General features: G+C 40.0%; 1 pseudogene; it reads left to right on the forward strand.

Moving 5' to 3' along the window:
- The first annotated feature begins 81 nt into the window (after positions 1-81).
- LOC126486576 (mRNA cap guanine-N7 methyltransferase-like) lies at positions 82-4,328 on the forward strand (annotated as a pseudogene).
- The last annotated feature ends 22,195 nt before the right edge of the window (positions 4,329-26,523 follow it).

Genomic DNA, 26,523 nt, shown 5'->3' on the forward strand with positions numbered 1-26,523 from the left:
GAGGCCTGGATTTCCTGAGGCCCTGCTTCCTGTGTAATCAGGTCCTAACTTGGCTGGGCAAATGGAGAGTTTGCTACAGAAATGAATGCACATCCGAGCACCCTGACACCCATGCAGCCTCTCTTTTTCCTGAAGTTTCTCATGAGTAAGAGGGTCGATCACATTTGGTCTTCCCATGGTGAGTTCTCAGCCCATCAGATCACAGTGTGGGACTGGAGGGTTTGGTGCCCTTCCTGACTGTGTGACACAAGATTATGGAAATATCTCAAACATCCTAAGAGATGGAACTTCTACCGACCTCACAGCCGGAGTTAATAATACATCTTGAAGTCACTTAAGACTGCTATCCTAAACCTTTGCTGGAGAGGTTGTGGAGAAAGGGGTACACTCATCCATTGCTGGTGGGAATGCAAACTTGTGCAACCACTCTGGAAAGCAGTGTGGCGGTTTCTCAGAAAATTCGGGATCAACCTACCCCTGGACCCAGCAATACCACTCTTAGGAATATACCCAAGAAAGGCCTTATCATACAACAAAAATATATGCTCTACTATGTTCATAGCAGCATTGTTTGTAATAGCCAGAACCTGGAAACAACCTAGATGCCCTTCAATTGAAGAATGGATGAAGAAAGTATGGAATATATACATTTTAGAGTACTATTCAGCAGTAAAAAACAAGGACTTCTTGAAGTTTGCAGGCAAATGGATGGAAATAGAAAACACTATCCTGAGTTAGGTAAGCCAGACCCAAAAAGAGGAACATGGGATGTACTCACTCATATTTGGTTTCTAGCCATAAATAAAGAACATTGAGCCTATAATTCCGGTTCTTAGAGAAGCTAAATAAGAAGGAGAACCAAAAGAAAAACATATAGGCATCCTCCTGAATATTAACCTTCATCAGGCGATGAAAGGAGACAGAGACAGAGACAGAGACCCACATTGGAGCACCAGACTGAAATCTCAAGGTCCAAATCAGGAGCAGAAGGAGAGAGAGCATGAGCAAGGAACTCAGGACCGCGAGGGGTGCACCCACACACTGAGACAATGGGGATGTTCTATAGGGAACTCACCAAGGCCAGCTGAAAAAGCCTGGGTTAAAGCCGGTCTCGCTGAACATAGCAGACAATGAAGACTACTGAGACCCCAAGAACAATGGCAATGGGTTTTTGATCCTACTGCACCTATTGGTTTTGTGGGAGCCTAGGTAGTTTGGATGCTCACCTTACTAGACCTGGATGGAGGTGGGTGGTCCTTGGACTTCCTACAGGGCAGGGAACCCTGATTGCTCTTTGGACTGACGAGGGAGGGGGACTTGATTGGGGGAGGGGATGTAAAGGGGAGGCGGTGGTGGGGAAGAGACAGAAATCTTTAATTAATTAATTAATAAATAAATTAAAAAAAAACATGGCAAATCAAGTTGCAGTAAGATTGAGCACCTCCTGTTGTACTCAGGCCAGGCAAGGCAACCCAGTATAAGGAATAGGTTCTCAGGAACCAGCCAAAGCATCAGGGACAGCATATTATTAAAAGTCTCACAAGCAGACCAAGCTATACAACTGTCACATATATGTAGAGGGTCTAGGTCAGTCCCAGGCAGGCTCCCTGGTTGTTGGTCCAGTCTCTGTGAGTGCCCATGGGCCATGTTAGTTGTTTCTGTGTGTTTATTGTGATGTCTTTGACCCTTCTTGCTCCTATAATATTCTTTTCAAACCCTCCACACTGATTTCCACAGTGGCTACACCAGTTTACTTGCATACCAATAGTGATCAGAATTTTCTTTGCACCATACACTCACCAGCATTTATGGCTATTTGTTTTCTTGATGTTAGATATACTGCCTGGGGTGCAATAAACTCTCAAATCAGTTTTAATTGGTGTTTGCCTGATAACTAGGGGTATTAAACATTTTTTAAATATTTATTCACCATTTGTATTTCTCATTTGGTGGACAATTTAATAATTCATTTTCTACTGGCTGACTGGATGGTTTATTTAAAGTGGATATTTAATATCTGAGTTTTCATATCATCTGGACATTAAACCCTGGCCATACATAGAGCTGGCAATGATTTTCTCCCATTCTGTAGGCTGTTTTCACTTCACTGATTGTTTCCTCTTGCCTAGCAACGGTATTTTAGTTTCATGTGATCCCATTTATCTAGTTTTAAGATTATTTATTGGTGAAGTAAATCTTTTCAGAAAGTCCTTGCTTATGCCCAGTCTTGACATGTCTGTCTTGCCCATGTGCTCCTCTAGCAATTTCAGGGTTTCAGATTTTACAATGACTTGTTTGATCCATTTTGAATTGAATAGGTTTTTTTTTTTTTGGCAGGGTAAGAGACAAAAAGATCTGGACTCATCCTATATATATATCATGTTTTTCCAGAAGTATTTGTCAAAGGAGCTGTCCTTTCCCTGTGTGGGTTTATTTCTGGGTCCTATATTTAATTCCATTGGTTCTTAGGTTTATTTTTGTGCCAGCAGCATATTATTTTTGTTATTATGACTCTGTCAAATAATTCAAGAACAGGTACTGTGTTGTCTCAAACATTCATCTTTCTACTTAGGGTTACATTGCCCTTTTTAGAGTTCCTTTCTAGTTCTCCTTTTTTTTTTTGCTTCTGTGTGTATTTTAGGGTGGTGTGTTTCTATTTCTGTGAAGAATTTTATCGGAATTCTGGTAGAATTGCACTGAATCTACAGATCATTAAATTTTGAAATATTGAAGAAAGAAATTGAAGAAGATTCTAGTACATGGAAAGAATTCCCAGATTTGCATTGGCCAAAATTAATATTGTGAAAACTGTTTTATTACTGAAAGTGATCTATAGGCCCCATATAATCACCTTCATTTTTATTGATTGCATTTGATCTTAGGCAGTTTTGTACATGTATATAGTACATTTGCTTTATGTTCATCCTAACCCTCTTTTATCTCTCTCCTAGTCCCGCCACTCTGCCCTCCTCTTTCAGGTTCCTTTACCACAATACTGACTTTTTGTTTTGTTTTGTAACCCCTTATTTTAACCAGGCGTATCTAAAGAGCCCAAAAATAGGGAGAAGAGCTGTGAAATTCCATTTTTAGTGCATATCACAACCATTGAAAACATAGCCAGGCAGTATTGGTGCACACCTTTACTCCTAGCACTTGGGAAGCTGAGGCAGGCAAATCTCTGTGAGTTCAAGGCCAGCCTGGTCTAAGACCTAAAGCTACAGAGAAACTGCCTCGAATTAAAAAAATGAACAATAATAAAGCATAACCTACTGTCTTTTATCCTTTATATTAGGTGATTTATGTACTGTCATTACATTACTAGAGTATTCTAGACTGACTAGACCTTTATCATTACCAAATAGCTTTATTCGTTTTTTTTTTTTTTTTGGTTTTTTTTTTTCAAGACAGGGTTTTTCTGTAGCTTTGGATACTGTCCTGGAACTCTGTCGACCAGACTGGCCTTGAACTCACAGAGATTTGTCCCCTCTGCCTCCTGAATGCTGGGATTAAAGGCATGAACAACCACCACCTGGCTAATTTTAGTTTTTAATATTTCTTTGGTGCTAATTACAATTATGCATTCTTGATTGGTTACAAGTCTTTCTTCTTTCTTGCTTTTGAATATTTCCATTCCCTGCTTCTTGTTTCACAATGTTTCTTATGTAGAGTTTCTTGTATGTTGTATGTTATATGAGTTGTTTCAAACAACTACTTCCCCATAACCTTTTAAAGAATATAATGTATCATGTTAAATGCTTCTTTACATCCAATCTAATTTGAAGGTACCACCCCCAATAGCTTCGAACTGATAAGACACCTTGAAGATTCAAAAACAGAATCATTTGGAAATGAAATATACACTGTGAAATTCCAGAAGAAAGGAAGTTATCCTTTATTTGGCTGCAAATATGACTTCAACTTGGAAGGTGTTGTGGATGTCCCTGAATTCTTGGTCTATTTTCCATTGCTAACTGAAATGCCAAAGAAGTACAATATGAAGCTAATATATAAAAAAAATTTCAGGATTTCTATGAAGAAAAGATTAAGAACAATAAAAACAAACTGCTCTTAAAATGAATGCAGGCCCTAGAGCAATACCCTGCAAAAGATAACTCTAAACTGGCCTCTGAAAAGGTCGGAGATTATGCACATGCTGCCGAGTACATGAAGAACAGTCCTGTAAGGTTACCTCTGGGAACCTTAAGTAAGTCAGAATGGGAAGCTACAAGTATCTACTTGGTCTTTGCCTTTGAGAAGCAGCAGTGAGCAGTTAGTTGCCTCAGAGCAGCACCCCATCCTTACAGATGGAACAGACCATCTCAGATACATTTGACGCTGTTTGTTTATTTTACTAGTAAGTTCTCAATGTGTATAGGACGCTGCCAACAAGTCCAGTGTATAAATTTGACACTGTCTGTGACAGGTCAGCATTGTGTGTGTGTGTGTGTGTGTGTGTGTACATAAAAATGCTTTGTCTTTAAGATTTATTTTTATGTAATAGTCTAAGAATTGGTTCCCTCTGCTATCACAAATTATAAAAAAACATGTCAGAGCACCTGACCTCTCCCCAGTGCTGTGATTTGCTGAGTGTGTTTACAGAGTTGAATTTACAACAACTATAGAATTGGCAAAGGGAGTGCTAGCTTGCTGCCATGCACTCCAAGTTTTGTTACAGTGTTTTTCAGTATGAAACGAATTGTGTTCTATACATTTGAATGTAAGTGTTCAGTTATATATTGCTAAAGTTATAAGATTAAAACTTGATTTTAGATTGTTCTTAAGAGCTACCTGGCTAGATTTTGACTGTTTCAATAAAATAACTGTTTGCTAATACTAATAAAAAAGAAATTAAACACTTCCTAGAATTCAATGAAAATGAAGGCACAATGGGAGAAAGAAATTATAAGAGGAAAGTTCATAGCACTAAGTGTCCACATAAACAAAGTGGAAAAAGCTCACATCAGTAACTTAACAGCACACCTGAAAGTTCTAGAACAAAAAGAAGCAAACTCACCCAGGAGGAGTAAAAGATAGAAAAATAATCAAAGTGATGGCTGAAATCAACAAAATAGAAGCCAAGAAAATAATACAAAGAATCAGTGAGACAAAGAACTGGTTCATTGAGAAAATCAACAAGATAGACAAACCCTTATCCAAACTAATCAAAAGTCAGAGAGAGAACATCCAAATTAACAAAAGCAGAAATGAAAAGGGGGACATAACAACAAACACTGAGGAAATTCAGAGAATCATTAGGTCATACTACAAAAACCTGTACTCCACTAATTTTGAAAATGTAAAAGAAATGGACAATTTTCTGGATACTATATACCAAAATTAAATCAAGACCAAGTATAAAAAAATTAAAAAAGACCAAGTGTACAATTTAAGTAGACCTATAAACTGTAAGGAAATAAAAGCTGCCATCAAAAACCTCCCAACTAAAATAAGCCTAGGGCCGGATGGTTTTAGTCCAGAATTCTACCAGAACTTCCAAAAAGAGCTAATACCTATACCCCTCAAAGTGTTAAACATAATGAAAACAGAAGGAACATTGCCAAACACTTTTTATGAGGCTGCAATTACCCTAATACCAAAACCACACAAAGACTCAACCAAGAAAGAGAATTACAGACCAATATCACTCAAGAACACTGATGCAAAAATACTCAATAAAATACTGGCAAACTGACTCCAAAAACACATTAAAAAATCATCTACCATGATCAAGTTGGCTTCATCCCAGAGATGCAGGGATGGTTCAATATATGAAAATCTATTAATGTAATCTACCATATAAATAAACTGAAAGAAAAAAACATTTGATCATTTATTAGATGCTAAAAAGGCATTAGACAAAATCCAACATCCCTTCATAATTAAGGTCTTGGAGAAACCAGGGATATAAGAAACATATCTAAATATAATAAAAACAATATACAGCAAGCCAACAGTCAATACCAAATTAAATGGAGAGAAACTCAAAGTGATTCCACTAAAAGCAGGAACAAGACAAAGATGTCCACTCTCTCCATATCTCTTCAACAGTTCTTGAAGTTCTGGCTATAGCAATAAGACAACAATAGGAGATCAAGGGGATTCAAATTGGAAAGGAAGAAGTCAAACTTTTGTTAATTGCAGATGATATGATAGTATATATAAGTAATCCCAAAAAAAAAAACTCTACTAGGGAACTCCTACAGCTGATAAACACCTTTAGTAATGTGGCAGGATACAAGATCAACTCCAAAAAATCAGTAGCCCTCTTATACACAAGTGATAAAGAAACTGAGAGGGAAATCAGAGAAATATCACCTTTCACAATAGCCACAAATAACATAAAATATCTTGGGGTAACTCTAACCAAGGAAGTGAAAGACCTATTCAACAAGAACTTTAAGTCATTGAAGAAAGAAATTGAGGAAGATACCAGAAAATAAAAATATCTTCCATGCTCTTGGATAGGTAGGATCTATATAATAAAAATGGCAGTCCTGCAAAAGGCAATCTATAGATTCAATACAATCCCCATCAAAACCCCAACACAGTTCTTCACAGACCTTGAGAGAACAATATTCAACTTCATATGGGAAAAAAAAACAGGATAGCCTAAAAAAATCCTGTCTAATAAAGGAGCTTCTGGAGGCATTACCATTCCTGACATCAAACTCTATTACAGAGATACAGTAATAATAAACAGCTTGGTCCTGGCATAAAAGCAGAGAGGTTGACCAATGGAATCTAATTGAAGACCCGGATATTAATCCACACACCTATGAACATCTGATTTTTTACGAAGAAACTAAAATTACACAATAAAAAGGAAAGCATCTTCAACAAATGGTGCTGGCATAACTGGATGTCAACATGCAGAAGAATGAAAATAGATCCATATCTATCCCCATGCACAAAACTCAAGTCCAAATGCATTAATGACCTCATATAAATCTGACCACACTGAACATGATAGAAGAGAAAGTGAAAAGTAGCCTTTAATGCATGGGCACAGGAGACCACTTCCTAAATATAACCCCAGTAGCACAGACACTGATGAATTTCTTAAATATCACCATAGAACCTTCACCCAGCCACTGATGGAAACAGAAGCAGAGACCAACATCGGAATACTTTGAGAGTCCAATTGAAGAGTTGGAAGAATGAGAATATGAGTAAAGAGGTCAAGGCCATGATGGGCACATCCACTGACACACTCTACTTTAGCTAATGGGAGCTCACCAACACCAGCCAGACTGGGAAGGAACAAGCATAGGACAAAACTAGTCCTGAATGTGGTTGACAGTTGCATGGCTGGGGCAGACTGAGGGGCCACTGGCAGTGACAGCAGGATTTATCCCTACTGCTTGTACTGGCTTTTAGGGAACCTATTCTCTTTGGACAGATACTTTGCTCAGCCTAGATATAGTAGGAAGTGTTGACTTAGTTTTCTGTCCTGCACAGCTCCTGCAATCGTTAAGTCCCAAAGAAATCACACAGAGAGTCTACATTAACTATAAACTGATTGACCCATTAGCTCAGGCTTCTTATTAACTCTTATTTATATTAGCCCATTATTCTATATATGGTAGCCACATGGCTCAGTACCTTTTTCAGCAGGGTTGTCACATCTTGCTTCTCTGGCTGGGTCAAACTGTAGAGGGGGCTTCCCTCTTCCCAGAATTCTCCTGTTCTCATTGACCCACTTCTACTCCCTGTGTGGTTGTCTCGCCTATACTTCCTGCCTGGCTACTGGCCAACCAACATTTATTTAAAATATAATTGACAGAATATAGACATTTTTTCCTGCACCAAGGGAGGGCCTTGGACCTTCCCCAAAGCAATGTACCTTACCCTCTCTGAGGAGTGAATGAGGGATGTGATCAGGAGATAGGTGGAGGGAATAGGAGGAGGAGAGGGAGTGGGAACTTGGATTGGTATGTATAATGAAAAGATAGTTTGTTTTCTTTTTAAAAAATAATATATATATATAATTTTAATAAAAAAGGAAATATATGCAGGCAAAAAGTACCCATACAGGTAAAATTAAATAAATGAAAATGTAAGTGAATGATATGTATTCTAGGTAATATGACAATTACTTTGACCTGGTAAGGAAAACAGCACTTCTCCATTCTCATTTAGTAATCTGACTTCAGTTCATTGATCCCTTCAGCCTATAGATGTCATCTGCTTGGTCACAGGTTATCATAGATTATAATGTAAAAAGACATAATTACACATCCGAGGTCTGGAAATGTGGCATGTAATTTTCATTTACATTCAGCTAGACAGAACATAGTCCAGTGGTCAAATCAATCTCTAAATGAGTGACTAGAAGATAGCTATGCACTGTGGTATTGGAAAAAGAAGCTTTCTTTTGTCAGTCAACCAGTGGTCTTCGTTACAAATGAAAAGTAAGAATCATCCTTATTTGCTATGTCCATACTAAAGCTTTTTTCTAGCAAGAGGACTTGACCTAATGTAAGTTCTGAGATAGCCTATAACTTTTCACATCTACATCTACCACCCAAACAAAATCAATATCTGCAAATAAATATATCAATCTGAACAAAAATAATAGACGTGAGAAAAATAGAAATGAACTACTGTACCATATATCCCTAATATATTAATTCCATGATCATATGCGTATGCAAATTGTATACATTAAGTTTCAAAAGTTCTGAACTTCCATCATTAGCAATAGTCTTCTCTTTCCCAAATCTACCTCCAGAAAAACCTCTAAAATTTAATGGAAGTGTAACTGATCTCTGTAAAAGAAGGTAAAATACTTTGCATGTTTTCTGGGTTGAGTGAGGAAGATTTCTTGCCATGTTAGTTACTGTCTTGCTTACAACTCTTGCATTTCCAGTCTAACCCTTCTTTGTGCCCCCTTTACATTTGTTTCATTGAGTACAGCGAGGCTAAGAACACATATCCAAGGCATCTTAACTTTGTGTTTATATTTTCATCTCTGCATGACTCAGCCAACTGACTCCTAAAAATATCAGGTCATGTTCTGACTTACTTTCTGTTGCTGCAATAAAACACTCTGACCAAGATCAATGTGGGGAGAAAAGGATTTACTTGGATTAGACTTCCACATAGCTGTTCATCACTGAGGGAAGTCAGGACAGGAACTCAAGTAAGAACTGAAACAGTAAGCAAGAGAAGTGTCATTTACTGCCCTGCTGTCTCCAATGTGTGCTGAGCCAGCTTTTGTAAACAACCCAGAGCCACCAGGTTAGTGATGTACAGACCACAAGTGCACCCAGTAATCAAAATGCAAAATTAACAAGTCTATTCTAGTACTCTCCTCCAGTTTCACAGTTAGGATACTTTAAGGATATTCTTTCTTGTTTACAGAGTATCTATAAAACTGCATAATAATAATGCATGTTAAAAATGCTTGAGCATGAACTGAACAGCTATAAATATTACTGATAACTCAACCAACTTCCTATATAAATATAGTGGAACCACAAACAGAGAGGCTTTGACACACAATTAATATACATTGACATGGATCATTCATTGTAGGCCATTGGGCTTCAGAGATCAGGTTCTTATATATTTGTTGATTCATTCATTCAATAGAAATGGAACGAGTACTCATTATAACCCAGAGAAAGTTCTAGGTGCAGTGACCATAATAAAAATAAAATATAGTTCCTGTATTGCATCGTTTACATTCTAAAAGAAGAAGTAGGCAAGTATTTTGCAAATAAATGCTATAAAGATAATTAAGATAGAGAAAAGCATAAAGCATGACAAGGTTCATTAGACTCCCCTTGTGAAACACTTCAGAATTCCCTTAGATTTTTTCTTTATTTCAGTCATAGCAGTGGTAAGTAGTTTCACAGAGGATTCAAACAGCTTCAAGTGGAGTCAATGAGACTCTATCTTATAATAGCTGTACACTGAGGCTCCTGCCTCATGCTTCAGGTTTCTCTGACTACTGCCACTTCTGTCTTGAGCCTCCTAATAACTTTTGGCAAGGTGTTCTATGCTATTCCGCGTTGAGTCCCACTGTTTACATAGCCATTTCTACGTAGGGGATAAGCAGTTAGTGAGAAAGTCTGTCTTTTTGTAATCCCCAGAACATGGTGTTGATGCACATATCCTAAACCACTTAAGACACCCAGCAGGATTGGAAAAGCAATTGCTCATCACTGTGGTCAACTCTGTAGGTGGTCATCATATAAACTCACCCTCTCCTTTGTGTGCTTCTTTTCCTCTTCACTCCTGTTTCCTGAGATCACAATCCTAAAGACACAATTTGCATAAAAATAATTGTGGTCAACTCTTAAGGAAAGGCCTTTAAATGGTCCATGATCTCTGCTAATATTTAGGTAAAGATCACTAAGGGATTTAGAATATCAAATGCAAAAACATGGAAGTATAAGAACACTTGATGTGTTTAGGAACAGCAATAAACTTACTAAGGCTGTAGTGCAGCAAGCAAGAAGAGGTGAGAGTAATAGGTGATAAGTCCGTGAGTGATGCCATGGAGACACTTACAGGTCAACAGGATGAGGGGGATTTGCTCTGAGATAAAGGAAGATCTACTGGAGCTTTTCACAAGAGAATGATATAATTTAACTCGAGTTTTGAGAAGGCCATCTAGCCTTTATGTTGAGAAAGGTACTGTAGAAGACAAAGGACATTTAGAAGATAATTGAGTCTAGATGGAAGAGAAAATAATGTTTACATCAGAGTAGTAGCTGTCAAGTTGTTAAAAACAAATCCACTTTTAGATGTATTTTGATGCATAACTACAGAAATTACCAAAGGACTTGGTGAGGCCTGTAAGAGAAAGAGAACAGGCACACTGTCTCAGTGGGTGAACCAACCCCTCACGGTCCAGACTTCCTTGTTCATCTTCTCCCTCCTTCTGCTCTTCAACTGGACCTTGGGGACTCAGTCCGTTCCTCTGATGAGGGTCTCTGTCTCTATCTCCATCCATCGCCGGACGAAAATTCTCTGGTGATATTCGAGATAATCATCATTGTGATAGTGGTGCAAGGCCAGTTCAAGCACCCTCTACTTTGCTGCCCAAGGACCTAGCTGGGGACATCCCCCACTGAGACAGTGTGCCTGTTCTAATGGGAGCTCACCAAATCCAGCTGGACCAGGACTGAATGAGCATGCAATCTAACTGGACTCTCTGAATGTGGCTGACAATGGGGGCTGACTAAGAAGCCATTAATAAAGGCACTGGGAGTTATTTCTACTGCATGTAATGGCTTTTTGGGACCCTAGTCTGTTTGGATGCAAAGCTTCCTGGTTCTGGATGTAGGGGAAGGTCCTTGGACTTCCCACAGGGCAGGGTTCCCTGCCTTCTCTTAAGGAGGGAAGGGAAGGGAGGAGGGTGAATGGGGGAGCAGGAAGGGAATGGGAGAAGGGGAGGAAGTGTAAATTTTTGGATAGAAAAACAAATCAAGAACAATGGCAATGGGTTTTTGATCCTACTGCACGTACTGGCTTTGTGGGAGCCTAGGCAGTTTGGATGCTCACCTTACTAGACCTGATGGAGGTGGGTGGTCCTTGGACTTCCCACAGGGCAGGGAACCCTGATTGCTCTTTGGGCTGACGAGGGAGGGGGACTTGATTGGGAGAGGGGGAGGGAAATGGGAGGCGGCATCTCCCAAGATCACATGTACCTGGGACAGAATTACATGCAGCTGGGAGGGGCCATAGAAGTTAGGGACCTCCACCTCCTTCTATGATGAACTACCAATAGAACTGACCTTCCTGGCAGTCTCTTGGGAGTAATCCCAGCTTCTTGGATTAAAAAGATAGTGGTTAGCCAGGTATAATGGTGCATGCCTTTAGTCCCAGCACTTGGGAGGAAGAGTAGGTAGATCTCTGTGAGTTTGAGGACAGCCTGGACTATGTCTTTAAAAAAAAAACAGACAAACAAAAAGAAGGTAATGTCTGCCACAGTGTCTGTGAGTTCATGTGTACATCAGTCTCGTTATGTCTGAAAGACAGTTTCCTTGGAGTCGACCATACCCAGAGTTCTTTGCACATCCTCTGAGTGGGTGGGGAAGTGGAAAGATGTGGAAAGATTTTTTTTTACTTCAAAATAATTTAAAAATACATTTTAATCTAACCTTATGTTGTTGTTTCTCTTTGGTTATTTATTATTGATTTTTATTGAGCTCTGTGTTTTTCTCTGCTCCCCTCCCTGCTGCTCCCTCCCCGCTTCAATCCTCCCCCAAGGTCCCCATGCTCCCAATTTACTCAGATCTTGTCTTTTTCTATTTCCCATGGAGATTAGATCTATATAAGTCTCTCTTAGTGTCCTCATTGTTGCCGAAGATCTCTGGGATTGTGTTTTTTAGGTAGGTTTTCTTTGCTTTATGTTTAAAAACCACCTATGAGTGAGTATATATGATAATTGTCTTTCTGTATCTGGGTTACCGCACTCAAAATAATGTTTCCTAGCTCCATTTATTTTCCTGCAAAATTCCAGTTGTCATTACTTTTTCTGCTGTGTATACTCCATTGTGTAAATGTACCACATTTTCCTTATTTATTCTTCAGTCGAGGGGCATTTAGGTTGTTCCCAGGTTCTGGCTATGACAAACAAAGCTGCTATGAACATAGTTGAGCACATGTCCCTGTACCACGGTTTAACATCCTTTGGATATATACCCAGAAGTGGTATTGCTGGGTCTTGAGGAAAGTTTTTTTCTAATTTTCTGATAAATTGCCACACTGACGTCCAAAGGGGTTGTACCAGCTTGCATTTACACCAGTGATGTGGGAGTGATTTCTTATTAATAAAGAAACTGCCTAGGCCCCTTGATAGGCCCACCCTTAGGTGGGTGGAGAAAACAGAAGAGAATTCTGGGAGAAAGAAGCTTAGTGGAGGAGTCGACATGATGCTCCCACGCCAGACAGATGCAGGTTAAGATCCTCCCTGGTAAGCCAGCTCGTGGGCTACACAGAATATTAGAAATGGGTTAGAACAATATGTAAGAGCTAGCCAATAAGAAGCTGGAACTAGCCGGGCCAGGCAGTGTTTGAAAGAATACAGTTTCCGTGTAATTATTTCTGGGCATAACCTAGCCAAGAGGGCGGCTGGGTGCCAGGGAAGCAGCCCTGCCGCTCCTATTTCAACACACCAGCAATGCAGACGTGTTCCCTTTTCCCCACAACCTCTCCAGCATAAGTTGTCATCAGTATTTTTGATTTTTGCCATTCTTACAGGTGTAAGATGAAATTTCAGAGTTGTTTTGATTTGCATTTCTCTGATGAGTAAGGATGTTGAACATTTATTGCCTTAAGTGTCTTTCAGCCATTTTAGATTCCTCTGTTGAGAGTTCTCTGTTCAGGTCTGTACTCCATTTTTTAAATTGGATTATGTGTTCTTTTGGTGACCAATTTCTTTTGTTTGTTGTATATTTTGGAGATGAGACCTCTGTCTAATGTGGAATTAGTGAAGATCTTTTCCCATTCTGTGGGCTGTCGTTTTGTTGACTGTTTCCTTCTCTTTACAGAAGGTTTTCAGTTTCAGGAGGTCCCATTTATTAATTGTTTCTCTCAGTGTCTGTGCTGCTGTGGTTATATTTAAGAATTGGTCTCCTGTACCAATGCATTCAAGTGTATTTCTTCCCACTTTCTCTTCTATAAGGTTCAGTGTGGGTGTGGCTGGCTTTATGTTGAGGTATTTGATTCACTTGGACTTGAGTTTTGTGCATGGTCTATAGATATGGGTCTATTTTCATTCTTCTACAGGTTGATATCCAGTTATGCCAGCACCGCTTGTTAAATATGCTTTCTTTTTTCCATTTGATATTTTCTTTGGCTTCTTTGTCAAAAATCATGTATTCAAAGATGTGTGGATTGATATCCGTGTCTTCTATTAGGTTCCATTGGTCCTCCTGTCTGTTCCTATGCCAATACCAGACTATTTTCAGTACTGTAGCTCTGTAGTAGAGTTTGAAGTCAGGGATTGTGACGCTTCCAGAAGTTCTTTTATTGTACAGGATTGTTTTGGCTATCCTGGGTTTTTTGCTTTTTCATATGAAGTTGAGTACCGTTCTTTTGAGGTCTTTGGAGAATTTTGCTGGGATTTTGATGGGCATTGCATTGAATCTGTAGATTGCTTTGTTAAGATTGCCCTAACCTTAAATCACATTTAAAGCTTTGTTTTAGCTATAATGCATACCAAAACCTGTAAACACGTCTCTCAGTGTTAAGATTAAAAGAACCTGAGCACCAACCCCGCAACTGACAAAGGTCTGATCTCCAAAATATATAAAGAACTCAAGAAACTAGACTGTAAAAGGCTAATCAACCCAATTATAAAATGGGGCACTGAGCTGAACAGAGATCTCTCAATGGAAGAAGTTCAAATGGCCAAAAGACACCTAAGGTCATGCTCAACTTCCTTAGCGATCAGGGAAATGCAAATCAAGACAACTTTAAGATACCATCTTACACCTGTCAGAATGGCTAAAATCAAAAACACCAATGATAGCCTTTGCTGGAGAGGTTGTGGAGAAAGGGGTACACTCATCCATTGCTGGTGGGAATGCAAACTTGTGCAACCACTCTGGAAAGCAGTGTGGAGGTTTCTCAGGAAATTTGGGATCAACCTACCCATGGACCCAGCAATACCACTCTTGGGAATATACCCAAGAGAGGCCTTATCACACAACAAACGTATATGCTCTACTATGTTTATAGCAGCATTGTTTGTAATAGCCAGAACCTGGAAACAACCTAGATGCCCTTCAATTGAAGAATGGATGAAGAAAGTATGGAATATATACATATTAGAGTACTACTCAGCAGTAAAAAACAAGGACTTCTTGAAGTTTGCAGGCAAATGGATGGAAATAGAAAACACCATCCTGAGTGAGGTAAGCCAGACCCAAAAAGAGGAACATGGGATGTTCTCACTCATATTTGGTTTCTAGCCATAAATAAAGGACATTGAACCTATAATTCGGGTTCTTAGAGAAGCTAAATAAGAAGGAGAACCCAAAGAAAATCATATAGGCATCCTCCTGAATATTAAACTTCATCAGGCGATGAAAGGAGACAGAGACAGAGACCCACATTGGAGCACCGGACTGAAATCTCAAGGTCCAAATCAGGAGCAGAAGGAGAGAGAGCACAAGCAAGGAACTCAGGACCGCGAGGGGTGCACCCATACACTGAGACAATGGGGATGTTCTATCAGGAACTCACCAAGGCCAGCTGGCCTGGGTCTGAAAAAGCCTGGGTCAAAACTGGTCTCGCTGAACATAGCGGACAAGGAGGACTACTGAGACCTCAAGAACAATGGCAACGGGTTTTTGATTCTACTGGACCTATTGGTTTCGTGGGAGCCTAGGCAGTTTCGTGGATGCTCACCTTACTAGACCTGGATGGAGGTGGGTGGTCCTTGGACTTCCCACAGGGCAGAGAACCCTGATTGCTTTTTGGGCTGACGAGGGAGGGGGACTTGATTGGGGGAGGGGGAGGGAAAGGGGAGGCGGCGGTGGGGAAGAGACAGAAATCTTAAATAAATAAATTAATTAATTAATTAATTAATTAATAGGAAAAAAATAAAAGAACCTGAGCTATCTGGGCTTCTAAGACTCAGCTCTTTCTCTTACTCATTAACCTAAGTCACAGTCTATACAGTTCCTCAAAAGAAACTAGCTGTGAGACATTTTCTTATTCTTATTTTTCTATCCTCTGCAGCCCCAGTTTTTTCACAGGCAGGGGCAACACCATATCTTACTTTTAGCTGTATTAGTTTTCACACTAAGCTAAACTATACCATAATCCCTTACTTTATTTATTAAAGACCCTCAATCACTAAAATCCTATTTAAACTAACACTTACTGTATAAAATCTTTGCTTAAGTTAAACAGTACACCTTAGGAGGAAATCGTTTTTATAATAATCCACAGGTAAAAATGCCCAGTAGAATTGGGTGTTTCCATGAGATAATCACACCACATTAGGAGCAGTGGTGATATCCCCACACCCGTTCACACCATGCCAGATACTAGAGAAAAAATGGTAGCAGCAAACACAGCAGTAGCAAGACACATTCTGGGGCTGAGGTTCTAGGGGCCTTTCCTACCCAAGATGCAGCCCTCTGAGTTTTGCATCCTGTTGGGCTGGCTTTCCCGAACCTTAATGGCCTCATGCTGCTCCTCTGACATGGCCACCTGCAGCAAGTCCTTCCTGCCTCTCTGTGTCTGCCCTCTAGTAGTTAACTCCTTCCTTCCTGCCTTTCTGTGTTTGCCCTCTCTTAGGTAACTCCTTCCTGCCTCTGAGTCTGCCTTCTGTCTTTAACTCGGTTTCTCCATTTGTCCATTGAAGAAATCTAATAAGAGTTAGGCACAACCAGAATCACAACCTGGGGCTTTTGAGTTTTGCTGTATAGGACTTGAAGGCTTGGAAGTATTGACTCAGATATTTTGTTCCCATTGTTGATTTACCACCACCAATGAATTATTAAACAGAAATGGTGCACTGCAGTTATTGCACAAGGCATCTAGAGAATATTGGAGCCAATTTAACTATTCATTTTTTAAACCAAGCCTTCAGAGTCATTGCTAAGACCAAAGGAGTCTTATGTTTATTGCATTTCCTTGGAACCACAGTGACATTCAGTGGCCAGTGAAGGTTGAAAACAAGTGGCAGCGAAAACACTTGTATTTATGCTACAGAAAGGCATAAAGTAATCTTCCTAAGAACTTTATTTCAGTTACTCCAATCTAACTGGCTGTGACTGTTGCTTCTGAAATTATGGCACAAGTACTAATAAGAGACAGGTTGGACACAAGCCAAGACTGCCATCAAACACAGTTTATTTGTCCTCACCCAGTTGCCAAAGTAACAAACCAAAAAATATATTTGCTATATTTGAGGGTCATGTTGCCTTCTAAACACCCCTGTTTTATCCAGAGACTGATGTCACGCCCACCCTGCATCAGAGACACTTTTTACAAGCAGCAGTTAATGCCCAAACTCAGAAATGGCCAAAGTCCCAAGAATAAGTGACAGTGACATGCTGAGCCCTAAATTTGATGGCTCTAACAACAACCCCTCCAAGGTTCAGGAAACACCATAGGAGAGGGGCAAAGAGAATTTAAGAGCCAGAGAACAGGAAGATTGGCAGCAAAAGGAGGCCTTAATTTCCCTTATTAAATTTCCTCATTAAATCAACTTAAACTTCAACTATCTAGTGCAGTTGCTTTCAATACTGCAGCCAGAGTCTGATCTAGAATCTTTAATCAGTTCCCCTAAAGACCTGAGTCTGGAAAATTATGGGTATGGACAATGGCATGCTCAGGTAATAGCCAGCAAATGGGGATGGGGAGCTTGAGCCATAGACACTGGCACCCTGCCTTGGTTGAGGTCAATGCTAATATGTATATACACAGACAGGGAAAAAACAAGAAAGGAGCCAAAGAGGTAATATTAGTTCCTTCCTTGTATCAGGTACTAACCTAGACATGTGTGCATATTCTCCTTGCTATCTGTTTGCTTGCTTTCTCGTTTTATTTGAGACAGGAACTCTGTAACTGAGGCTGACCTGGAATTACTACATAGCCGAGGATAGCCTTAAACTTCAACCTCTTTCCTACATGTAATTCTTGCTATAGTATTCCACAACTCTAGAAGGTAAGAACAATTATCCCCAATTAGCACCATACACATATTCCTGGAACTACTGTGTCCATTTTTTACTTGTCTTTTGATAGCTCTTTAAATAAGGCTTCTTATGTAGCATTGAGGATTCAGATACTCAGGGGTCCCACTCCAGGGACCTCTGTGTAGCAGCTGAAGACCTTTCATAAACCGTGATTTGCATAACTTCGCTCCATTTCTGTGTCTGACTCTTTCTATTCTACTTCCAACATGCAAAGTCCCCCTTTTCCCTCGAAACTTTCTAAGAAAACAACCCGTCATTGTTCATTTTCAAGACTGGTCGCAAGGGTCAAGTGCCATGTATACAAAAGACAACATTCCTCAGAGACGGGCAGTTATCCAAAGTCCAAGCATCTGTGATGAAGACAGGAAGTAGTAGGTCCTAGGCTGGCCAGGAAAGAGGACATTTGGAAGTCACTTTCACAGTCAGAATACTTGCTAATACCGAGTCCATGTTTCCACAGGCAACCTAGGAAGAATCCCTCTTGAATTGCAGTCTATTGGCTGTCACTCATTTGTGATAATTACCTGGCACTTTGAGATATTTGAGTTTGAGAGCTCCCAAGTTCCTACCAGCTCTAACAATCTCAAGTGTTCAGTTCTATATTCTCCTAGATTCCTTTACACTGAAAACATCGTGGATTGACATGGGCCTTCGTTAATGGATAATTTGGAAACAAGCTGGGAAGGCATTTCATTTGCCCTCTGACTGAATTTTCTAAATAGAGACTCTACATCTCTACACTAGAAAGGCATTCTTCTCCTCCAGTGGAATTGTGGTAATTTCATTACGCCGTGTACTATTATCATCCTGTCAAAATGAGACTCTTCCAGAGAGCTGGCAAAGGGCTTATCAAATCAAGTGGAAGTGATTAAGGACAGTTAAAAAAATAGAACAATTATACATACACTGTTAAATAATGCAAAGAATGAGAATCCAACTAATCTTCACATTTTCAGAAGTAAGGTTTACAATGTGGTATTTTATTGACTCAATCGCAAATTATCAATTCATTAAATGTTTAAACCATTTATCAAAACTGTGAATGACAAAGCAATCAGAGACTTGAATAATCAGAGTCTAAGTCGGTTCTTTGTATAAAATTTAAATGCACCCAATACAATATAATTTTGTACTAAATGTTACTTATCTAATCAGCATATTCTTGCCCCAATGTGAAACCTTTGTGTAATCATGAGATACAACAGATATGGAAGCCACAAAAATCTCATTTATATAATTATAACAAGCATGTTATCGTGCTTGTCAAAATTAATGAAACTTAATTTACTCTGCTTTCTAAATTTAAATTTTACATAAAATATTTGGTGAAAGGTAAAAATGCTAAAGAACTCAAGAAGCAGGTACAACAATTAAGTTTTAATGCCTGAAGTTTGCTTAAGTTAAATGAAAGAGCTAGCTAATAACTGATTATAAGAGACTACGTTCCCCCCCCCCCCCAAATTGAAGAGTTTAGGAGAATGTGAACATTTTCTCTGTACAAGTTTTAAGCTTTGACTTCTAGTAAGTGATAATTACCACTGGTACAATTACAACAAAAGAAAATTTGAAAAACCTCTATTAACTCACACTTCTCAGGAAGACATTCTCTCCTAAGGCAAGGGATGTCTGTATTTCATATTACACCAACAACTTGATCATCTTCCAGGCATAACCAGTGGTCTGCTGACACCAATGTTTCTCAAACTTCAGTCTAGATCAGAAATACTTGCAAAACCTGTTCGATATACATATTCTGAGGTCTTACTATGTGCTTCATTCTGAAGTTCTCAGCAAAGACTGGGACAATGGCTCAGTTGGTAAGGTGCCTGTTGTATAGAAATGAGGACCGAAGTTTGGATCCCTAGCGGCACATTAAATTCCAGGTAAGGCAAAGTTTGCCTGTGTCCTAGTTTGCTTTTCTGTTGCTGTGATGAACACCACAACCAAAAGCAACTTCAGGGAAGAAAGGTCCCTTTGGCTTACAAGTTATAGTCTGTCACTAAAGGAAGCCACGGCAGGAACTCAAGGTAAGAGCTTAGAGTAGAAACCATGGCACAATGCTGCTTATTGTCTCCCTTTTCCTGGCTTGCTCGGTTACCTTTCTTAGACAGCAAAGGCTCGCCTGCCCAGAGGTTACATCACCTTCAGTGGGATGGACCCTCCCACATCAATTAGCAACCAAAAAAAATGCCCAACAAACTTGCCCTCAGGTCAATCAGATGGAGGTGATTCCTCAGTTGAGGTTTCCTCTTTTCCAAGGTGTGTTGGGCTGACAATTGACACTCTATAATAGCCTGTAATCCAAGCACTGGTGTAGTAAGGAGCTGCAGTGGGCTGCGTTCTGCCCAGCTCCGCAGGGCTAGCTTTACCCGAAGTAATTATGCTGAAACTGTATTCTTTTAAACACTGCCTGGCCCATTAGTTATAACCTCTTAATGGCTAGCTCTTACATATTGATCTAACCCATTTCTAATATCTGTGTAGCACCACGAGGTGGTGTCTTACCAGGAAGTATTCTAGCCTACATCTGTCTGGGGTCGGAGAATCATGGCGACTGACTGACTTGGCTTCTTTCTCCCAGCTTCTTTCTCCCAGCATTCTGTTCTGTCTACTCCGCCTACCTACTTTTCTGTCCTATTAGGGCCAAGGCAGTCTCTTTATTTAACCAATGAAATTAATACAAAACAGAAGACTCTCCCCCATCACACTGGGAAGACAGAGGCAGGAGGATCCCTTGAGCTTTTAGGCCAGCCAGTTAAGCCAAATCAGTATTTTCCACAGTCTGAGAGAACTTATGTCTCAAAAACAAAAGGGGACAAATCAGTGATGATACCACTGAAGATCACACACACACACACACACACACACACACCTTCATAATTAAATTCAGTAAGAAAAAACATTAAATTAGGAGGGGGTTGTTAGGAAGTAAAGGAAAAGAGGATGGATGAGAAAGTGCAATGGGGGAAGTAAAAATTATCAAAATTTGGTGTATACTTGTATAAAATTGCCAGATAATGAAGAGATTGGAGATATATTAGCAAGTAAAGAGCACTTGCTGCTTTTCCAGAGTACCCCAGTTCAGTCCCCAGTGCCTACATTGCACTATTGACTGGAACTCCATCTTAAGGGGATTTGATGCCTTCTTCTGACTACTATGGGTACCCATATGCACATAGAATACACTCACCTAAATGCATAAACATAAATAAAATTTTTAAATAAGAACAATTAATAAGGTAGAAAGCAGTTAAGAAAGACATCCAGCTGGGCAGTGGTAGCACACACCTTTAATTCCAGCATTTGGGAAGCAGAGACAGGAGGATCTCTGTGAGTTCAAGGCCAACCTGGTCTACAGAGTGAGTTCCCGAAGAGCAGAGCTACACAGAGAAACCTTGTCTTGAAAACCAAAAGAAAGGAAGAAGGAAGGAAGGAAAGAAAGAAGGAAGGAAAAAGAGAGAGAGAAAATAAAGACATCAATGATCAATGGAATCTCTACATACAACCTCTGGCCTGCACATACATGTACACAAAACCACAAACACACACACACATAGGCATGAATACGCACACACAAACACGTACTCATGCACACACACCCCTCAGTTGAACCTGAAAAATCTCTATTTTTAACAAGCATGGAAGGTAGTTTTATTGTAGTTAGTCAAAGAACCTTATGAAACATTGCCACACAGAATTTTCCTCCCACCCTGGCATTTCATTATTTGGAATCCTTGCATTATGAATCTTCCCAGTATCTCTCTGGAGTGCTTTCTGCATGCTTTATTTAACCTCCACCTACATTATCTAGCAACCCCATCGCATTAGGCTGGTCTAGAAAAGAGTATACAGTTCTAACATTTTATTTCTCCATATTTCCACCTCTGGGGTCTTCACACATGCATTTTCTTTGGAAAGCACAAAAAAAAATGCACCTTTCCTTAGAGCTTAGTTTTCAGCCTTCCTCCAAGAAGTTTGGGAGCAGGAGCCACTTGAAGTAGATGCACAAGCTGTTTCTTTACTCAAGCCTCCCATCTATCAAGGAGCGCATTATCGAATCCTTTGGTGTCCTCAATATTACTCTGCACAATAAAGAAGAAAATAAAAGAAGGCTCTCAAACTGGTCCATTTAGCACCTTACTGGCAGCTCATGAAAAAGAAATTTGCCAACGTAAAGCTGCAGTTGTCTTTTCTTAAAAACTCACAATTGTCTGTTGATATGAACTATACAAGTTATCATTGAGATGGCTATAGTCCTCTTGAATGTGCTCTCCATTATCCCGCCAAGTAACTTTGGCATGTATTCCAAACACTACGGAATAAACAAAGTCATTAAGATAAATCACCAAGCACTTTGGTGCCAGCCACTGATGTTTGGATTCCTTCCTCCTTCCTTCCCTCCCTCTGTCTCATCCTCACCTTCCTTCTCCTTTTCTTTTCTCTCCCTCCTGCTACTCTCTGTCTGTCTCACTACTTCTCCTAGTCTAACCTCATAATGAAAATCCTGGTGACTGAATCTCTCAAGTGCTGGGGTGACAGAAATTCACCACCACAATTTTTTTGTACACAATACTAGTATAATTTTTGCATTTGTTTTGTTTTTTTAAGAAAGCCCTGCTATATTTTGACTGGCAACAGCTCACAATCTAGATTAGCATATAAACCTCTGCTTCCTTACTCTGGTGTGTGTGGTTGTTTCTTGCCTTGCTAGCACCAATATGCTCCGTCCCTAAATTCCTAATAAATTGCTTTCACTCACCCACCTCTCAGCAAATTCCTGCTCGTTCTTATGCACCAGGTCTTGCTAATTCACCAAGAAAACTATCAGGTGGGGATTCACTGGGAGAGCCTTTACTATCAGTCAGTGCCTGGGCCCAGCCTTACATCGCAATTATTTGAAAAATCAACTTTTTAATATAATATAATCTGATCGTGGTTTCCCGTCCCTCATCTCCTGTCAGATCCTTCCCATTCATCCAATGCCATGCCTTCTCACCCTCCCTCTCTCCCTCTTTCTCTCTCTCTCTCTCTCCCTCTCTCCCTCTTTCTCTCTCTCTCAAAAACAAACAGGTAAACAAATAAATAAACCAGAAGAAAACAAAACACATAGAAAAAAGCACAAGGAATATACACATATATGCGTGCACACACCATAAAAGCACAAAACTGGAAACCATAATATATAAGCAAAACCAGTAACATTACAAAAACAAATGTCCATACAAATCATTATGAGACAAAAAAAAAACTCCAAAATACCATTGAGTTAGTTTTGTATTGATTATCAACTGCTGGGCAGGGGGCCTGCCCGAAGTGTAATTTGTATACTCATTAGAGACTCAATTAGAGAAAGCTAATTTAGCCTTTTTGAGGGGTTGTCAATTTAGTATTCCGCCTGGATTAGGAATTGAGGGATCATGTCCACTTCCCTTCTTAGCACTGGGACCCCATTTGACTTGGACCTGTCTTTTAAATCATACATGTGTCAGTCCTTCTGTAACTGGAAGGCAGTTTCCTTGGTGTCTTCCATTCCCTCTGGCACATCTGGGATTAACTCTGCTTCTATTAACATTTGAGGCTGGATGAGTCTCTGTTGTGACAAGGCTACACTGTCTTTTCTGGCCATTTAGAAACAGAGACTCTCCCCTTGATGTGCCAATGTTACATGAATAGAACCAAAAATATCTCTTGACATTGCCAAACAACTCCGTAGGAGAAGGTAAGCCAAGACATCCAATGTTGAGGGCTGTGGTTCTAAACCAATTACGTTCTCTGAGTGCAGCATGATGTTCTTTAAAAAATACCCTCTAGTGACACCAACTTGCAGCCAAGGTTAAAAGCCACTACTTTACAGTGATCATTGAGCCTTAACTTTCTCAACTCTAAAAAGGGGGTGATGAGAATATGTACTTCATAAATTGTTTCAGACATAAAATAATATGTCCAAAAATAAATGTAGTGTGATAGTATTTCTCCCATCTACTGTGAAACATTTATCCAGGGCTTATAAAAACCGTGGTCTGCAGTTTACTTTTGTATAACCTGTGGGCAAGCTAATTTCATGAAATTTTTGTTAAATTCAAACTTCTTATCCATATGGCATTATTTGAATATAGCTTGAGTGTTAGTCCAAGAATTTATATCTTGGAAACTTTGTCCCCAATGTGGTGATGTTGAGAAGCAGTGGAAACTGTAAGAGGTAAACCTAGTGAGAGATTACAAGTCTGGCCCCTCTCCATGTCCTCAAACTTCCCGGTTAAGCACATGACAAGTTCTCATCATAATAACATCTACCATGATGCCATGCAAGGAGTCCTTCTCCAGAGCCAGCTCTACACTATTTGAATTTTCAAACTCCAGGTGGTGTGTCAATTCCACGACAGACACACTGGGGGTAGAAACACAGAAGGCCACAGCAGTGAGCTTCCTTTTCAGCTCCGGGATGGCCTTGCCCATAGCCTTGGCAGCACCAGTGGATGCAGGGATGATGTTCTAATCAGTCCCACAATCATCGTGCCACAGCTTCTGTGGCAGGGGGTGGTCATCCACAGTCTTCTAGATAGTAGTGATGTCATGGACTGTGACCATTAGTCTTTTCACAATGTCAAAGTTTGTCAGAGGTTGGTGTATGTTGTAAATGTTGTCTTGTGGTTGTGAAGAGATACCATGACCATGACTATTTTTATAAAAAACATTTAATTGTGGCTTACTTAGAGTTTCAGAGGTTTAGTCCATTCTCCTCATGGTGGGAAGCATAGGAACACACAGACAGGCATGGCAGCTGAGAGTTCTACATCTGGTTCCACAGGCAGCAGGAAGAGAGACAGACACTGGGCCTGGCTTGACCTTTTGAAACCCCAAAGCCCACCCCTAGTGACACACTTCCTCCCATAAGGCTACATCTACTCCATATCACCTAATTCCCTTCAAGTAGCACCACTTCCTATTGACCAAGTACCCACATATATAAGCCTATGGGGGCCATTCCTATTTAAACCACCACAGCATAGGAGGCACTGTTGATGTTGAGGTGAATTGTCATACTCCTCATGGTTCCCTCCTATCACAAACATAGGGGCATCAGCAGAAGGGGAAAATATGATGATCAATTTTTCAGCTCTGGAGTGGAACAATTCTGTATCTGTCAATTATGTTTTAAATAAATGCCAATTGGTCAGTAGCCAGTCAGGAAGTATAGGAGGGAAAGCCATACAGGAAGTAGAGGTGGGGCGATGAGAACAGGAGTATTCTGGGAAGAAGGAAGCTCTTTCTCCAGTCCTGCCCGGACCACGGAAGAAGCAAGATGTGACCTACCCAGGCAAAAAAGGTACCGAGCCATGTGGCTAACATACACTAGAATAATGGGCTGGTATTTATTATAAGAGCTAATACAAAGCCTGAGCTAAAGGCCAATCAGTTTATAATCTTATGGAGACCTCTGTGTGACTTTCTTTGGGACTTGCTGGCTATGGGAATTGGGCAGGACAGAAACCCCCACAAGCAGGCCCTCATGTTACAGAATGGTGCCCAACCTAATGTTACACAGCTCCACCCTTCAAGTGTATCCCAGCCTTCTCCATGGTGGTCAAAACACCATTGGACTTCACAACATACCCAGCATCAGCATTGCCCCATTCAATGTTGGCATGATCTCAATCCTAGAAGATGGAGATGGCCTTTCCATTGATGACAAGTTTCCTATTCTCAGCCATGACTGTCCCATGGAACTTGCTGTGGGTAGAGGCATACTGGCACATATTGACTGCATAGTTGAGGTTGGTGTAAGGGTCATTGGCAGCAAAAATGTCTACTTTGCCAGAGTTGAAGGCAGCCCTCATGACCAGGCACACAAGAACACAAAATTCAATCAGTCCAACTTTCACCACCATGTCTCAGGGAAGAGGCTGGTACTGCATAAGATATGGCTGTCTCTGAAAAGGGAAGGAGCAGGAGCCTATATTTTTAAAACTAAACTTTAAATTCATATCTATTATTTTAACTATATAGACATGTAAGTTTCAAAGGTCCTAAAATATGGAACATAATAGAGTTTTAAATTGTATTTATTATTTAACATTGTATCTATGATTATTTTGCCTGAATACGTGTGTGTGCACCATGCCTGGTGCATGCAGAGACCAGAAGAGGGCATCAGATACTCTGGATTTGAAGTCACAAAGGGTAGTGAGCTGTTTGTGGGTGCCGAGAAAACAACCTGGGTTCTCTGGAAGAGTAGGCAGTGCTCTTAACCACTGAGCCATATCTCCAGATCCTTCTCTTTTTTTCTAATAAGATTTTCCCAGGCCCAAGATATTTTTATAAAGATTATTGGAACTAAACTTCAATGTGAGGAAGAACTAGAATCAGAAATAGAAATGAGCTTAAAAATAAAAAGGGATTCCCAAACCATCTGTACTTAAGATTATTGTGAAATTTTAGAGGCATTTCCACTGATGTTAAGAAGAAGGCAAAAATAAATTTGCCAAAAATATCTTTACCATCATATATGATTATACTGAAGGTCACAAACAAGGCGATAAGAGAGAAAAATAACTAAATAACTTAGAACTGAGCTGAGCAATAGTAGCACACGCCTTTAATTTTAGTACTTGGGAGGCAGAGACAGGTGGTTCTCTGAGTTTGAGGCCAGCCTGGTTTACAGAGTGAGTTCAAGGACAGCCATGGCTATTACATATCTCAGGGATTGACTAGTTTAGATGATCAGGGACAGAGATGGCTCTGATTTCAGGTCCAAACTGTGTTTCTTTCACTGGTCCTTTTTAGCCTTTTGACTCTAATCTTGGGGCCAAGGCATATTTCTTTCGCTGGTTCTGATTCTAGTGACAAAGTA

The sequence above is a fragment of the Alexandromys fortis genome, unplaced genomic scaffold (genome assembly GCF_014885135.2).
Source record: "Alexandromys fortis isolate MF-2015 unplaced genomic scaffold, M_Fortis_MF-2015_v1.1 scaffold_114, whole genome shotgun sequence".
Lineage (NCBI taxonomy): Eukaryota > Metazoa > Chordata > Mammalia > Rodentia > Cricetidae > Alexandromys > Alexandromys fortis.